Source organism: Heptranchias perlo, unplaced genomic scaffold (assembly GCF_035084215.1).
Source record: "Heptranchias perlo isolate sHepPer1 unplaced genomic scaffold, sHepPer1.hap1 HAP1_SCAFFOLD_74, whole genome shotgun sequence".
NCBI lineage: Eukaryota > Metazoa > Chordata > Chondrichthyes > Hexanchiformes > Hexanchidae > Heptranchias > Heptranchias perlo.
Window position 1 is genome coordinate 1828294 of NW_027139772.1, and position 15562 is coordinate 1843855.

Consider the following 15562-nt stretch of genomic DNA (forward strand, 5'->3'; position numbering starts at 1 on the left):
TGTCTTGAGGAGTGTACATATTACAGAGCGGGAGGTGCTGGAAGTCTTAACGCGCATCAAGATAGATAAATCTCCGGGACCTGATGAAATGTATCCCAGGACGTTATGGGAGGTTAGGGAGGAAATTGCGGGTCCCCTAGCAGAGATATTTGAATCATCCACCGCTACAGGTGAGGTGCCTGAAGATTGGAGGGTAGCAAATGTTGTGCCTTTGTTTAAGAAGGGCGGCAGGGAAAAGCCTGGGAACTACAGACCAGTGAGCCTGACATCTGTTGTGGGTAAGTTGTTAGAGGGTATTCTGAGGGTCAGGATCTACAGGCATTTGGAGAGGCAGGGACTAATTAGGAACAGTCAGCATGGTTTTGTGAGAGGAAATTCATGTCTTTTTAAGTTTTACATACAATATAAATAGGGCAGTGTTTATACAATATAAACAGAGCAGTGTTTGAACAATATAAACAGAGGAGTGCTTGTATAATGTAAATAGAGCCTGCTTGCACAATATAAATAGAGCAGTGCTTGTGCAATATAAATTGAGCTAAGTTTATGCAATATGAATAGAGCGGTGTTCATATAATATATATAGAGCAGTATTTATACAATATAAATAGATCAGTGTTTATACAATATAAATAGAGCAGTGTTTATACAATATCAATAGATCAGTGTTTATACAATATAAATAGAGCAGTGTTTGTACAATATAAATAGAGCAGTGTTTACACAAAATAGAAAGAGCAGTGTTTGTACAATATAAATGGAGCGGTGTTTAAACAACATAAATGGAGCGGCGTTTATACATTATAAGTAGAACATTGTTGATACAATGTAAATAGAACAAAGTTTCTACAATATAAATAGAGCAGTGTTTGTACAATATAAATAGAGCAGTGTTTGTACAATATAAATAGAGCAGTGTTTGTACAATATAAATAGAGCAGTGTTTGTCCAGTGGAAACATTCACTCCCTCCACCAGCCGTACAATGTGGACTATCTACAGGATGCACTCCAACAACTTGCCAAGGCTTCTTCAACAGCACCGCCCAAACGCGCGGCCTCCACCACCAGAAGGAGAAGGGCAGAAGGTGAATCACCTCAAAGTTCCCTCCATGTCATACACCATCCTGACTTGGATATATAATCACCGCGCCTTAATCGTCACTCTCTGCATCACAGCATGATGGAAGTATCTTCACCATGCAGCAATTCAAGAAAAAGTTACCATTTCCAGTGCCTCCATATCCTTTTCACAATATCATGGTATCATAGCATCATAGCAGGCCATTCGTTCATCGTGCCTGTGCGAGATCTTTGGAAGAGCTTTCCAATTAGTTCTATTCCTCTGCTGTTTCCCAATCACCTTTTAATTTTCTTTGAAGGATTTAACCAATTCATTTTTGAAAGTTTTTAGTGTATCTGCTTCCACCGCTCTTTCATGCAGTGAATTCCAGATCATTGCAACTCGCTGCTTAAAAAAAAATATTTCATCATTTCGCCATTGGTTCCTTTGTTGATCACCTTATTTACTCCATCAAAACCCTTCAGCAGTTTGAACACCTCTATCAAGACTTCACTTAACGCTCTCTGTACCAATTTTGTCCCGGATTATTGAGTCTAACAGTTTCCGCACAATCGACGTTCGGGCTGACTGAAATCATAGAAAGCACAACAGACTGGCCTGTAGTTTCCGGGTTTATCACTCTCCCCTTTTTTGAACAAGCGTGTAACATTTGCAATCCTCCAGTCCTCTGGCACCACCCCCATATCTCAGGATGATTATGGCCATATCCTCCGCAATTTCCACCCTTACTTCCCTCAGAAACCGAGGGTGCATCCCATCCAGACCGGGCAATTTTTCTACTTTGAGTCCCGCCAATCGTTTCAGTATCTCCCCTTTATCTATTTGTATCCTATCCAATATCACTGCTCCCTAATCCTCTATTACTATAGTAGCAGCATCTTCTTCGCTTGTGAAGACGAATGCGAAGTAATCATTTAATACCTCTGCCACGCCCCCTGCCTCCACAAAAAGATGGTCTTTTTTGTCCCTGATCGATCTGACTACACTTTTACTATTTATATGTTTAGAAAAGACTTTTGGATTCCCTGTTATGTTAACCGCTAATCTATTCTCATACTCTCTCTTTGCCCCTTTTATTCCTTTTTTAGATCCCCTCTGTCCTTCCTGTATTAAGCTTGGTTGCCTATTATATTGTGAACCTTACATTTGCCAGAAGACACTTTTTTGAAATTTATTTTAATCTCTATTTCTTCAGTCATGTCCGAAACAGGAGACTTGGGTGTCATTGCGCATGAGTCACTGAAAGTTAACATGCAGGTGCAGTGATCAATTTGGAAGGTAAATGGTATGCTGGCCTTTATGACAAGAGGTTTTGAGTACAAGAATAAAGATGTCTTACTGCAATTATATAGGGCCTTGGTGAGACCACACCTGGAGTATTGTGAACAATTTTGGTCTCCTTACCAAAGAAAGGAAATACTTGCCGTTGAGGGAGTGCAACGTCAGTTCACCAGACTGATACCTGGGATGGAGGGATTGTCGTATGAGGAGAGATTGAGTAGACGAGGCCTGTATTCTCTCGAGTATAGAAGAATGAGAGTTGAGCTCATTGAAATATACAAAATTCTGACAGGGTCGCTGCAGGGAGGATGTTGCCGCTGGCTGGGGGGTCCAGAACGAGGGGTCACAGTCTTAGGATGCGGGGTATGCCATTTAGGACTGAGATGAGGAGAAATTTCTTCACTCAGTGGGTGGTGAACCTTTGGAATTCTCTACCCCAGAGGGCTATGGAGTCTCAGTCAATGAGTACATTCAAAACAAAGATCGACAGGTTTCCAGATATTAAAGGCATCAAGGGATATGGGGATAGTGCAGGAAAATGGCGTTGAGATGGAAGATCAGCCATGATCTGATAGAATGGTGGAGCAGGCTCGAGGGGCCGAATGGCCTACTCATGCTCCTATTTCTAATGTTCTTATGTTCTTTAAAGTTCTCGCTTTGGATGCTCTTCCTTTTCACCCTCGTGGGAATGTGTCCACTCTGTACCCGAACCAGCTCCTCCCATTGTTCAATTACTGATCTGCATTCTATTTTTTGATTCAAATCCACCTGGGCGAGATCCCTTTTTAACTCAGTGAAATTTGCCCTCCTCCAGTTTTGTATTTTCACATTTCATTTTTCCTTGTCCTTTTCCACAACTATTTTAACTATAACTGTAACTATAGATAGACAAAGAAACATGGTGTGCTGCTATATATCTGTTAATTTGCCTCAATGCCTGTCGATATATCTATAGTTATATTTATAGTTAGAATAGTACGTATAATATACGAGAATGGAAGGTGTGTGTGTTTGTGTGCGTGCAGAGCAGCCTGTTGTTTTTGTAACACTAGATTTAACTTTATACAGCACTCCTTAGCAACTAGCTGCTCTTATTCTTTTCAATAAGAAATCCAGTTAAAATTGATTCGTTCAATGAGACAGTTCACATGTCCAATTATAAAGGAAAAGGGGACAAAATCTATGAAATTGCAGGATTGTCTCATGTTGCAGACATATTCCACACTCTGTGAATGAATCCGCTCTCACTTCATGTCCCTGCTCTCAGACTGCGGGGTTCACGTTTTCTCCAGACATAATCCGCACTCTTTCAATGGATTTTTGTAGTGATCGAAGTGTTGCAATCAAATGATAAACATGATCTGTTTGTTTCACGACTGTAATTAATGTCAACCCCCGGGAAACATCTTCGTCTCTCTGGGGTTTTTACTCTGAAATAAATACAGTTCTCCTTTGAATTCCTTATTTCGTTGTCTCAGTGGGAGCATTGCCTCGAGGACGGAGAAATTTATTCTTTCTCACCAAAAGTGGAATCATGTCTCGGGATTCAATGATATACCTTCGGGTGCTATGTGCAATCTGGGATGTACAAAGGATTTACTACCCCGTCATCGCTGCCATTAGTGTTCCCAGTAAGTCCAGCTCTGAACTCCGTGAACCATGTTTAACTGTAATGCTCTGTGTTTCCCGTTTCCTGCCAAAGTCTCAGGTCACTGGCGTTCACGTTAAGTAATTTTGGTTCAGTATTGTTGTTTGTGATGTCGGACCACAAAAGCTCAGCACATCCAAAAGATCTGCCGCTGTTGGATATTTTAACCCAGATTCCCACACACTGATATGAAATGGGCGAACTCCTCTGTTAAAGCAGGGAGCCAAGAAAAGCATTATGGGTTTTCCACATTATCACCAACAGTAATTTCAATTCTTCTGTCCAGGTCGTAATTCTCTGAACCATATTTGATTGTTACTGTTCTTGTGACTTAAATCACAATTCCCAGCTGTTCATTGTATTCTGTTTGAGCACTTGTGTGATATTGTAACGTGTTTGTCTTGATGTGTTCGTTACACAATCGTCTGTTCACTGTTCTCAGTTGAATCTATTTGGTTAGAGTTCAGTAATAAAAGATGTGCCATTAAACTACTGTAGGTATTTTTTGAGCCAACAACTAGTGGGAAGGATATAGAGGAGCAAATCTGAATCCAAATTACAGAGAGGTGCAAAATCTATAGAGTAGTGATAACGAGGGATTTCAACTATCCTAATTTAGACTGGGATAACAAAAATAATATAAGGGCACAGAGGGTGAGGAATTTTTGAAATGTGTTTAGGATAACTTTCTTGAGTACGTTTCCGGTCCAATGAGGAAGGAGGCATTGCTGGATTTGGTTCCAGTTAATGAGGTGTGTCAAGTGGAGCAAGTGTCAGTGGGGGAGCATTTAGGGAGCAGCGGTCATAAGGTTTAGAATAGCTATGGAAACGGAAACGGACCATTCTAAAGTAAAAATACTCAATTGGAGGAGGGCCAATTTAAATGAGGTGAGAACAGATCTGGCCCGGGTAAATTGGAATCAAGGATTGGCAGGCAAAACTGTAATTGAACAGTGGGCAGCCTTCAAGGAAGAGATGTTTCAGGTACAGTCTAGGCACATTCCCATGAGGGGAAATGGAGGGCAAGTAAAGCCAGAGCTCCATGGATGACAGAAGAGATAATGAGTAAGATGAAACGGAAAAAAGGGCGTATGACAGATGTCAGGATAAAACAAGTTCTGAGGGGAATCGATAAAGGAAATAAGAGGGGCAAAGAGAGAGTGTGAGAATAGACTGGCGGCCAACAGCAAACATGTAAACAGTTTAAGGATAGTAAGAAGATGGATGGGGCCGATAAGGGACCATAAAGGGGATCTACTCATGGAGGCAGTGGGGATGGCTGAGGTACTAAATGAGTACTTTGCATGTGTATTGACCAAGGAAAAAGATGCTGCCAGAGTCTCAGTGAAGGAAGATATAGGTGAGATACTGGAGGAACTAACATTGATAAAGAGGAGGTATGAGAAAGGTTGGCTGTCCTTAAAGTAGATAAGTCACCCGGTCCAGATGGGATGCATCCTCTGTTGCTGAGGTTGGAAATTGCAGAGGTACAGGCCATAATCTTCCAAACATCCTTAGATATGGATGTGGTGCCAGAGGACTGGAGAATTACAAATGTTACACCCTTGTTTAAAAAGGGTGGAAAGATGAATCCAGCAACTACCGGTCAGTCAGGGGGAAACTTTTAGAAACCCTAATGCAGTGGGGAAACTTTTAGAAACAATAATCCGGGACAGAATTAACAGTCACTTGACAAGGGTCGATTGATTCGCGAAAGCCAGCCCGGATTTGTTAAAGGAAAACCTGATAGAGTTTTTTGATGATGTAACAGATAGGGTAGATGAGGGCAATACAGTTGATGTGGTGCATATGGACTTTAAAAAGGCATTTGATAAAGTGTCGCACTCTCGGCTTATCATCAAGATTGTGGCCCATGGAATGAAGGGGACAGTAGCAATATGGATACAGAATTGGCTAAGGGTCAGGAAACAGAGAGTCGTGGTGAACGGTTGTTTTTTGGACTGGCGGAAGGTGTACAGTGGTGTTCCCCAGGGGTCAGTGTTGGGACCACTGCTTTTCTTGATGACTTGGACTTGGGTGCACAGGGCACAATTTCCAAATTAGCTGATGAATCAAAATTTGGAATGGTAGTATACAATGATGAGGATTGTAATAGACTTCAAGAGGACATAGACAGGCTGGTGGCATGGGCAGACACGTGGCAGATGACATTTAACACAAAATCGTGAAGTGATACATTTCAGTAGGAAGAATGAAGAGAGACAATATAAACTAGAAGGCATAACTCTAAAAGGGGTGCACGAACAGAGAGATCTGGGGAGATATGTACACAAATCGTTGATGGTGGCAGCGCAGGTTGAGAATGTGGTTAAAATTCAAATGGGATCCTGGGCTTTATAAATAGAGGCATAGAGTACATAAGTATGGAAGTCATGATGAACCTTTGTAAAACAACAGTTCGGCCACAACTGGAGTATTGTGACAAGTTCTGGGCTCTTCAAGAAAGATGTGAACCCATAGAGAGGGTGCAGAAGAGATGTACTGGAATGATTCCAGGGATGTGGGACTTTCGTTGCTTGGATAGACTGGAGAAGCTGGGATTGTTCTCCGAGAAACAGAGGTGTTTGGGAAGAGATTTGATCGAGGTGTTCAAAATCATGAAAGGTCAGGACAGAGTCGATAGAGAGAAACTGTTCCCATTGGCGGAAAGCTCAAGAACCAGAGGATATAGATTTAAGGTGATTGACAAAAGAACCAAAGTGGAAAAACATTTTTACACGGCGAGTGCTTCGGGTCTGGCATGCACTGTGCGCGGGGCTGGTGGAGGCAGATTCAATCATAAGCGAACTGGATAATACCTGAAAGGAAAAGATTGTTAGGGCTACGGGGAGAGGGCGGGGGAGCGGGACCAGATGGATTGCCCTTGCGTTGAGCAGGCCCTGACTCAATGAGGCGAAAGGCCTCCTTCCGTACTGTAATCATTCTATGATTCTATGAATGAATACTGCGACCTCACTCCTGCTTTCTGTGCACAAATCTTTGAGTGTTCAATGTTCTCTGATTCTCTAACACACGCAATATTACTCTTTGTTCCAGCCTGATGCCTGAACTGTGCATTTCCATTAGATCAGAAATGTGTTTTCAGGAAGTTATTTTTATTCCTTATTCTGCGTTCAGTTCAATTTGTGGAGCAGTAAAAATCTGACCGAGAGCCAATAAATACACAGTTTGACAATACCTGCCTGCTCCACTCAACTATCTGTCTTTCCACCATCGTCAATCTTCCCATGAGATTAGCATGTTTAGGCAGGATTACAAGAGCAATTTGTTTTCAAGTAATAAGGTCAATTAATCTTATTTCAACACATTTAATACCATTCACTGCTGTGACATATCAATGTAAAGCCATGCCGACCTTATACAGTTCAGGGAGTCTGTCAGTGACACTCAGCCTGACTTTATATAATCTCCCATTTCCTTTCGATTATCAATTAGAAACCTGGAGAATTGATATTAGTTATTCTGTTCCAGTTCCTTCTCAGAAATTATATTTGTAAAGTTCATTGGAATGTCCGCTCTCAAACGAATTGCAATACATGTCGGAAATGAAACTTCTCCTTTTGTTTAAATTAAAATAAAGCATTAGATTCATACAATACTTCATCACCTATTTAAGCCAAACCACAAATTCATATGTAACAACTTAAACGATAGAAGGAGAGTGAAAGTGCAGACAAAAGGAGCAGATAATTTTCACACAGCAGCTGAATAATGAGTTCAGTTGAGGTTGGCTGGTGTTGGAATGTTGTCACCGAGAGATTCATGTTCTTCTTGCAATAATCCCAAATTTAACATCCCATGAATCAGCAAAGCAGGTAGAGGGGATCTCAGACCAAACTGCCCGGAAGGAGGGCGCCTCTGACAATGCAGTGCTCCATCAGTACTGGAGTGCGGTTTGCGCTCATCACCTTCTAACACAACTCGAGCCGAACTGACCCTGAGTGAAACCAATTACCGCGGGTTTTTATGCAATTAATTGTGATTCTGATTTCTATTCAACTTATTTCCTTCATTCTCCCTCCACTTCCATTGGTCCAAGCGCAGATCCAACATCATCATCCAAGACGTGAACATCCGACCCACTGCTTTTCCTCACTCCCTCTAGGGGTCGCAGCATCGTTTCTCTCACCACTTTTCCTTCTCCATCGGCGATGTCTCTGTTCCAATATCCGCTGGAACCCCCTGAAATCCTTTCCTCTCCAAAGTCATTGAACTTGTCGCCAAATCCGTGCCCATCTTTTCTGCAATTCCATGATAGAATCCCTCCAATGAAATTTCGTCCCCCCGCCCCGCCTCAACTCCTTTACCAAAATGGCCCTTGTCAAAGTCACAAATGACATCCTATGTGACTGTGGCCGTGGTAATCTATCCCTCCTCATCCTTATCAACCTGACTGCAACCTTTGATACGGTTGGCCACACCATTCTCCACCAATGCCTCTCCTCCGCCGTCGAACTTGGTCGGACTGCGCTCGCCTGGTTCCATTCTTATCTATCTCGTCACAGCCAGAGAATCACCTGCAATGGCTTCTCTTCCCACTCCCGCACCGTAAACTCTGGAGTCCCCCAAGGATCTATCCTTGGCCCCCTCCTATTTCTCATCTACATGCTGCTCCTTGGCGACATCATCCGAACATAAAACGTCGGGTTCCACATGGACGCTGAAAACGCCCAGCTCCAGCACGTCCCTCGGCTCCTCCACTGTCTCTCATTTATCACACTGCTTGTCCGACGTCCAGAACTGGATGAGCAAAAATTTCCTCCAAATGAATATTGGGAAGGCCGAAGCCATTTTCGAAGGGCGAAATAACCTACTCCTGTTCCAATTTTGTCTCCCTCTTTTCTCTCCCCCTTTACTGACAATACTGATCATTTGCACCAAGGACTATGGGGTATAAACCTCTTCTGGGACCCCCACCGAGTGAACCGAGACAGTGTCCATAGTTGGCATCATCACCCCGCGCAATCTGTTTTCATTTCACTTCCAAACCTGTACACTTTCTGGCAAGTGTAGATTGGCATTAATCAGAACAAAGGAACATCGGAACATAGGAACTGGAGTAGGCCGTTCAGAATCTCGTGCCTGTTCCGCCATTTGATAAGATCATGGCTGATCTATGATCTAACTCCATATACCTGCCTTTGGCCCTCATCTCTAAATACCTTTGGTTGCCAAAAAGCGATCGATCTCAGATTTAAATTTAGCAATTGAGCTGGTATCAATTGCCATTTGCGGAAGAGAGTTCCAAACTTCCACCAACCTTTGTGTGTAGAAATGTTTTCTAATCTCACTCCTGAAAGGTCTGACTCTAATTTTTAGACTGTGCCCCCTAATCTTAGAATCCCCAACCAGCGGAACGAGTTTCTCTTTATCCATCCTGTCTGTTCCTCTTAAGATCTTATAAACTTCGATCAGATCACCCCTTAACCCTCGAAACTCTGCAGAATACAACCCCAATTTGTGTAATCTCTCCTCGTAACTTAACCCTTGAATTCCGGGTATCATTCTAGTAAACCTATGCCTGCACTCCCTCCAAGGCAAATATGTCCTTCCGAAGGAGCGCTGCCCAGAACTGCTCACGTTACTCCAGGTGCGGTCTAACCAGGGTTTTGTCTCGCTGCAGCGTTACTTCTGCTCCCTTGTGCTCTGGTTCTATTGATCGAAAGGCCAGCATTCCATTCGTCTTATTGATTATTTTCTGCACCTGTTCATGACACTTCACTGATCTCTGAACCCCGAAGTCCTTTTGGACATCCACTGTTTTTAACTTTGTACCAATTGGAAAGGACCCTGTTCTATCATTTTTTGATCCAAAGTGGATTACCTCACATTTGTCTGCATTTGTCACAGTTTTGCCCATTCACCGAATCGATCAATATCGCTTTGTAATTAGGAGTAGAAGGAACATCCCCTTCCGAACCCATAGCACGAGTGAAAGGCCAATTCAGCAAAGGCTGCGGTCTGAACCTGGGAACTGCGTGTAATTTTGGCTTCCAGCTAAAACAAGATGCTTTTAATTACAAGATCCCCCGGAAATATCCCATCACAAGACTATTCTTTGTTATTGTTTGATGTACGTCGTGTTATTGATCATATTTAGTTTTATCATGTTCAGTTATTCATTTCACAACTTGTTACTGCTTTTACTGTAAACCCTGACTCGAGCAGAAATAATGAGACTCTGTAATCGGATGCTTCTAATTTCATAAAACGAACTCCCCTTCTGTTGGAGCCTGAAGTATAATTTCGTATTTTTAACATTCCTTACAGTGAACTTAGTGACGATTGTGATCCTGTCTCGTGGAAAGTGCGGTCTTTCCAAATGTGTCACCCGTTACCTGGTGTCCATGGCAGCGGCCGATCTACTGGTCGTTATCTTTGATGTGATACTAAGACAGATTCCCATTGCTCACGCTGCACAATTCCTTTTCGTGTTGGACTTTAAAGTGTGTAATATCCACGCCGTCCTGCTTCACGCAGCTACAGACTGTTCTGTCTGGTTCACAGTCACTTTCACCTTTCATCGATTTGTGTCCATTTGTTGCCAGAAGCTGAAAACAAAATATTGCACCGAGAAAACGGCGGCTGTGGTTCTGGGAACAGTGAGTGTGCTGCTCTGTGTGAAGAACACTTTCTGGTACTTTATGTATACAAGCAAATATTTACTCTTTAACGTTCCCTTTTTTTGTTATCTAACAGACAGTACTCTGCTTTCACGGGTATGGGGAGCATTTGAATCTCTTCATTTTATTCTTACCCCATTTGTTCCATTTGTTCTAATTCTGCTGCTCAATGCTTTAACCGTCAGACACATCTTAGTGTCGAACAGAGCCCGCACGAAACTCCGGGACCACAACAGTGGGGAGATTCCCAGTGACCCAGAGATGGAGAAGAGAAGGAAATCCATCATTTTACTGTTTGTTATATCGGGGAATTTTATCCTGTTATGGGTGATATTTTTGGTGAATTCCATGTACTTGCGTATTATTATGATGCATAACAATGCATCCATTGGCACGGCGGATATTCTGCAAGAATTTGGATTCATGCTTCAACTTTTGTGCTCTTGCACAAACACATGTATTTATGCTTTCACTCAGACTAAATTCAGGGAGGAGTTGAAGGCAATGGTGAAACATCCTTATATTGTAATTCTTAAATTAATGTCAATGACGAGAACAAATGAAAACTGTCCACCTGTTGTCTGAAATCCAAACAGAATTTGTAAAGTATTCCCTGAAACACATATTAATCCAGTGTTAGTTTAAAGCTGTTTGCTATATTTTATACTTTAGACAAGCAACTTGTTATAAAATGAACAGTTGCACAGGTATTGCAGTAAAAAGTTCACCAATATTATGAAAATGTTAATAAAACAAGAACAATATAAAACCTTCCCATTGTAAAATAGAACATCTGCTTGTGTTTGATTTGTTCTTATGTTGAATGCGCTCCACCTAATCGAATTGTGTCCATAAAATGCCACAGAGAAAGATCCCGATGTCTCGTTTGCAGGAACCATCCCCGTGATCATTTCCTGACTGCTGGGATCCGTGTTTGTTGCACTGTGTGGATTCCATTAATTCAATTGAGGGAGAAATGCTGCCCCTATCGGTGAAGACAAAACAGTGCAATGATTACATTTGTCGATCAGTGATGGCTTCTGCTGAGGGACAATGCAGGAGTTAATGGTTACATTTGTAGAAGATTGCAATAAGAGGGGAAAGGGTACTTCAGTTCACCCATCAAGTCTGCTTCATTATTCTGCTACCTATGGCAGTTCTGCTTTTAAATCACAAACCCCTGTCTTTTGACATCTAGGTATATATTAAAAGCCTTTCATCTGTGTGCACTTCCTAATTAAACCATACCTTCCCGTTGTCACTTCTTTGCCACACTGTTCTGTTATCATGTTCCCTCAAAGAATGCAAGTTTTCAAGGAAGCTCCTTCTGTCATTCGTCACTTGTAAGTACACCGCCTGGCCAGTATTGGCGCTGTACCGCCTCAGGTTTCCATCACCCAGGTTCTCAGTCGATACTGCAGAGAAAATTCTTATGCTCCAAACAGTTCCACGTTGTTGCTTCTCAAATCGCTGCACGTTTTGCTATTTAATCGTCAATAATAACATATCAAAGTATTGCATCATAACAAGGGCAGAATCTATTAATTTAAAATGTTTTTTTTTATTCGTTCACAGGATGTGGGCGTCGCTGGCGAGGCTAGCATTTATTGCCCATCCCTAATTGCCCTTGAGAAGGTGGTGGTGAGCCGCCTTCTTGAACCGCTGCAGTCCGTGTGGTGACGGTTCTCCCACAGTGCTGTTAGGAAGCGAGTTCCAGGATTTTGACCCAGCGACGATGAAGGAACGGCGATATATTTCCAAGTCGGGATGGTGTGTGACTTGGAGGGGAACGTGCAGGTGGTGTTGCTCCCATGTGCCTGCTGCTCTTGTCCTTCTAGGTGGTAGAGGTCGCGGGTTTGGGAGGTGCTGTCGAAGAAGCCTTGGCGAGTTGCTGCAGTGCATCCTGTGGATGGTACACACTGCAGCCACAGTGAGCCGGTGATGAAGGGAGTGAATGTTTAGGGTGTTGGATGGGGTGCCAATCAAGCGTGCTGCTTTATCTTGGATGGTGTCGAGCTTCTTCAGTGTTGTTGGAGCTGCACTCATCCAAGCAAGTGGAGAGTATTCCATCACACTCCTGACTTGTGCCTTGTAGATGGTGGAAAGGCTTTGGGGAGTCAGGAGGTGAGTCACTCGCCGCAGAATACCCAGCCTCTGACCTGCTCTCGTAGCCACAGTATTTGTATGGCTGGTCCAGTTAAGTTTATGTTCAATGGTGGCCACCCGGATGCTGATGGTGGGGGATTCGTCAATGGTAATGCCGTTGAATGTCAAGGGGAGGTCGTTAGACTCTCTCTTGTCGGAGATGGCCATTTCCTGGCACTTATCTGGCGCGAATGTTACTTGCCACTTATCAGCCCAAGCTTGGATGTTGTCCAGGTCTTGCTGCATGCGGGCTCGGACTGCTTCATTATTTGAGGGGTTGCGAATTGAACTGAACACTGTGCAGTCATCAGCGAACATCCCCATTTCTGACCTTATGATGGAGGGAAGGTCATTGATGAAGCAGCTGAAGATGGTTGGGCCGAGGACACTGCCCTGAGGAACTCCTGCAGCAATGTCCTTGGGCTGAGATGATTGGCCTCCAACAACCACTACCATCTTCCTTTGTGCTAGGTATGACACCAGCCACTGGAGAGTTTTCCCCCTGATTCCCATTGACTTCAATTTTACTCGGGCTCCTTGGTGCCACACTCGGTCAAATGCTGCCTTGATGTCAACGGCAGTCACTCTCACCTCACCTCTGGAATTCAGCTCTTTTGTCCATGTTTGGACCAAGGCTGTAATGAGGTCTGGAGCCGAGTGGTCCTGGCGGAACCCAAACTGAGCTTCGGTGAGCAGGTTATTGGTGAGTAAATGCCGCTTGACAGCACTGTCGACGACACCTTCCATCACTTTGCTGATGATTGAGAGTAGACTGATGGGGCGGTAATTGGCTGGTTTGGATTTGTCATGATTTTTGTGGACAGGACATACCTGGGCAATTTTCCACATTGTCGGGTAGATGCCAGCGTTGTAGCTGTACTGGAACAGCTTGGCTAGAGGTGCAGCTAGTTCTGGAGCACAAGTCTTCAGCACTACAGCTGGGATGTTGTCGGGGCCCATAGCCTTTGCTGTATCCAGTGCACTCAGCCGTTTCTTGACATCACGTGGAGTGAATCGAATTGGCCGAAGACTGGCTTCCGTGGTGGTGGTGACATCGGGAGGAGGCCGAGATGGATCATCCACTCGGCACTTGTGGCTGAAGATGGTTGCAAACGCTTCAGCCTTGTCTTTTGCACTCACGTGCTGGACTCCACCATCATTGAGGATGGGGATGTTTACAGAGACTCCTCCTCCCGTTAGTTGTTTAATTGTCCACCACCATTCACGACTGGATGTGGCAGGACTGCAGAGCTTTGATCTGATCCGTTGGTTGTGGGATGGCTGAGCTCTGTCTATAGCATGTTGCTTCCGCTGTTTCGCATGCATGTAGTCCTGAGTTGTAGCTTCACCAGGTTGGCACCTCATTTTTAGGTACGCCTGGTGCTGCTCCTGGCATGCTCTTCGACACATGTCATTGAACCAGGGTTGATCCCCAGGCTTTTTGGTAATGGTCGGGTGAGGAATATGCCGGGCCATGAGGTTACAGATTGTGCTGGAATACAATTCTGCTGCTGCTGATGGCTCACAGCGCCACATGGATGCCCAATTTTGAGCTGACACATCTGTTCTGAATCTATCCCATTTAGCACGGTGGTCGTGCCACACAACACGTTGGATGGTGTCCTCAGTGCGAAGACGGGACTTCATCTCCACGAGGACTGTGCGGTGGTCACTCCTACCAATACTGTCATGGATAGATGCATTTGCGACAGGTAGATTGGTGAGGACGAGGTCAAGTAAGTTTTTCCCTCGTGTTGGTTCGCTCACCACCTGCTGCAGGCCCAGTCCAGCAGGTACGTCCTTCAGGACTCGGACAGCTCGGTCAGTGGTGGTGCTACCGAGCCACTCTTGGTGATGGACATTGAAGTCCAACACCCAGAGTACATTCTGTGCCCTTGCTACCCTCAGTGCTTCCTCCAAGTGGTGTTGAACATGGAGGAGGACTGATTCATCAGCTGAGGGAGGACGGTAGGTGGTAATCAGCAGGAGGTTTCATTGCCCATATTTGACCTGATGCCATGAGATTTCATGGGGTCCAGAGTCAATGTTGAGCACTCCCAGGGCCACTCCCTCCTGACTGTTTATCACTGTACCGCCACCTCTGGTGGGTCTGTCCTTCCGGTGGGACACGACATCCTCAGGGATGGTGCTGGAAGAGTCTGGGACGTTGGCTGAAAGCTATGATTCTGTGAGTATGGCTATGTCAGGCTGTTGATTGACTAGTCTGTGGGACAGCTCTCCCAATTTTTGCACAAGTCCCCAGATGTTAGTAAGGAGGACCTTGCAGGGTCGACTGGGCTTGGTGTTTTGCCATTGTCGTGTCCGGTGCCTCGGTGGTCCGATGCCGGGTGGTCCGTCCGGTTTTATTCTTATTATGACTTTTCGTAGCGAGATTTTACAACTGAGTGGCTTGCTCGGCCATTTCAGAGGGCAATTAAGAATCATCCACATTGCTGTGGGTCTGGAGTCACACATCGGCCAGACCGGGAAAGGACGGCAGGTTTCCTTCCCCAAAGGACATTAGTGAACCAGATGGGTTTTTACGACAATCCGGTAGTTTCATTGCCATCATTACTGATAATAGTGCTTCAATTCCAGATTTTATTTGATTAATTTAATTTAAATTCCCCAGCTGCCGTGGCGGGATTTGAACTCATGACTCTGGATTTTAGTCCAGGCCTCTTGATTTCCAGTCCAGTAACATAACCACTATGCTACCGTACAGAATTGTGTTCACATACCTTGGTGGAATTATATTCCGC